This window comes from Cryptomeria japonica, chromosome 4 (genome assembly GCF_030272615.1).
Source record: "Cryptomeria japonica chromosome 4, Sugi_1.0, whole genome shotgun sequence".
In the NCBI taxonomy this organism is placed as follows: Eukaryota; Viridiplantae; Streptophyta; class Pinopsida; order Cupressales; family Cupressaceae; genus Cryptomeria; species Cryptomeria japonica.
The window spans coordinates 21,290,071-21,293,044 of NC_081408.1; the positions used below are offsets into that span (position 1 = coordinate 21,290,071).

Sequence of the window (2,974 nt, forward strand, 5' to 3'; positions counted from 1 at the left end):
TTTTCGATAGAAATTCAAACGAAATTTCGCTCTATTAAATAGGCAAAACAAAATTGTGAGACGATCGAAATAACCCAAATAAAACGTGAAAAACGAAAGCTTAACGTGCTGAGAGAAAGAAATTTCGCTGTCAGAGTCACAGACAGATCATTAATAAATTTTGGATCAAAAGGAAATAACCGGGCACGTGAAAAACGAAAGCTTAAGTTGCTCATAGAAAGAAACTTAAATTGTGTCACAGACAGATCATGTCCCTCTCAGACGGAAAACAAATGAATGCAACACAAAATATCCTCAATCATCATTATATTTGAAGAATGTGTTTATTTCTCTATTTTTCAAAACTAAAATGAATCCTAATCAAACAACAATTAGATTTAGTTGTAGAAAATTAAGGCGTGATTTGAATTGAAGACGAAACGTGAAACTTTAGTCAAAAGACCAGATGGAAATGTTGGCAAGACACTGTGGATATGCATCATTTCGAAGAAACGTGGTGGGAAAGTATTCTCACACGTGAATTGAATCTGCAATTGACTTTGAATTCTTGGTGAGTGATTGATGTAAAGAACATTGATGGAGGAGATAGGAAGGCCATTATGGCTCAAATTGCACAGGCTTGTGTGTCTCCTGGATTTTTTCAGGTATATATGCTTGCTTTTCATCTGGGTTACACTAGAAATAGAAAAAAAATGGGTCAGTTGTTTCGATTGTAGAAGTAAAACATGTTTTGAAGGAATTTTGGTTAGTGTTGGGATCATTTTCTTATAATTATCTTACTATTGTTTGTTATAATCTTACTTTTGCTTTGATTATATAAATAAAACAAGTTCTGATTAAGAAACAATAAGATTATAACATATAAAAATAAAATGATTGTAAGATAGCGAGCTGAACCCATCTTACAATTAAAAAGATGGGTCAACTGTCAATTGAGTGTTCTAATTGATTTTGTTATATTATAAAAAAAATTAATTTAATTTTGATTGATAGGGTCTTCAATGACAATACATATCATGGGTTGACTGATATGCTTTGTTTGGAAATTTGAAATTTGTGACTGATTAACGGTAAAAGTGTCTTTAATTTTTCAGATTACAAACCATGGCATTGACCATGGTCTTCTGGATCGTGTGAAGGAGGTATGTTCACAGCAATATAAGATTAACAGAGAACAAAACTTCAACAATTCTTCACCAGTAAGGGCACTGAACAAAGCCATTGAAGCTGAAGCAAAGGGAAATAATCTTGAGAAGATTGAGAATATGGATTGGGAGGATGTTTTTCAAGTGCATGAGATGCGAGACACAAATTCTTGGCCTTCAGAGCCCAAAGATTTCAAGTACGTGTACAATGTTCAATCAATACTAAAATATACTGCTGCACATCATTTTATTTGATCTTTCTATATATTTCCTGTAATGTGGAATAGTAGAATCAGAATAAACATTACAATTCTTAAATTTTGACATTGTTTCTCAAATTCTAAGATTGTTTGAGATGTTATTTGTATGAAGGTAAACATTATCATTGAAGGGTCAAGAAGTTTGATTCGAGTCAAATAAAAAAAATATAACACATTATCATTTGCATTTTATACAGGGAGATAATTGAGGAGTTCCGTAACCAAATATTCAATCTGACAGAGAAACTGTTGGAAATAATAAGTGAAAGTTTGGGGCTAGAGAAAGGATATCTGAAAAGGGCATTTGCAGGGGAAGAAAAGCCATTCTTTGGCACCAAGGTGAGCCATTATCCTCCCTGCCCTAGGCCAGATCTGATAAAGGGCATCCGTGCTCATACAGATGCAGGTGGGCTCATTCTTTTGTACCAAGATGATGAGGTTCCTGGCCTTCAAGTGCTTAACAATGGTAATTAGATTGATGTGCAACCTATGCAATACTCAATAGTTGTGAACATAGGTGATCCGATACAAGCAGTGAGCAATGGCAAGTATAAGAGTGCATGGCATAGAATTCTTCCAACAAAGGATGGAAACCGGTTATCAGTGGCATCCTTCTATAATCCCTCATACAATGCACTGGTCAGCCCTGCACCTCAGCTCATTGCTCAAGCTCAATCCAATGGAAATGCTGCTCATGAATTATCTACTTATCCAAAATATTCATTTGGGGACTATATGAAGATTTACTCTCAGCAAAAATTTGAAGAAAAAGAGCCCCGCTTCAAAGCAGTGGGAAGGTTGAATGAACAAATTTCTTGTTGAATGAGTAAGGTTTACACTTCATAAATTAGTAGCTAGGTTAGTTAGGTGAGAAGTTATTTTCTTAATGAAAAAATAATGACTTTATAAAGTCAATCTATTGAATCTAATAGATGCAGTATGACTAATGAAATGAGTTGTAAGAGTATTGATGAAAGGAATGAAAAAAGGATTGCTCTTTGATGATAAGTGTTGGATTTATTGAAAAAGGCATCCAATCTGTTGTGTGTTGTGAGTTAAGATTCATTGCTGAGCATTGGATACTTGTGCAAATTTTGTCTGCAACACCTCATTTTCCAAACGTTTTATTGAAGTTGGTGGTTGATGTTGTATGTGGGAAGTGACAGCAATAAACTAAACGATGAGGATGAAATAAAAGCATAGCCAGGAATCTTTTTTATCGTTAAAGATACAATGCAAGACTACGCAGGGAGAAGAAAACCACTAATATGATCTAGTTTTTTTCCATGTCTTGAGTTGTATTTGATTGTGTTTAAAAATCTGCAATTTAAGTATATATGAAAGAAACAATTGTTGTGCAAGACATGTAAATGAGCTATTTGATGATGCATATTTGATTCTTCTATTTCCTTTTATAGTTGACATATAGTCTAATTATTCTTCTATATTATCCTTGCATTCCTATAATGTGTATTTAAGATCACAATAAATGTCTTTAAGTTATACAATTTGATGTAAGTAGTATGTCACATGAAACATTTGTTTGATTGTCTTACAATAGCTAGTGAA

The 2,974-nt window shown here is 33.6% G+C and overlaps 1 pseudogene; it reads left to right on the forward strand.

Moving 5' to 3' along the window:
• Positions 1-560: 560 nt before the first annotated feature.
• On the forward strand, positions 561-2,268 carry LOC131033156 (1-aminocyclopropane-1-carboxylate oxidase-like; annotated as a pseudogene).
• The last annotated feature ends 706 nt before the right edge of the window (positions 2,269-2,974 follow it).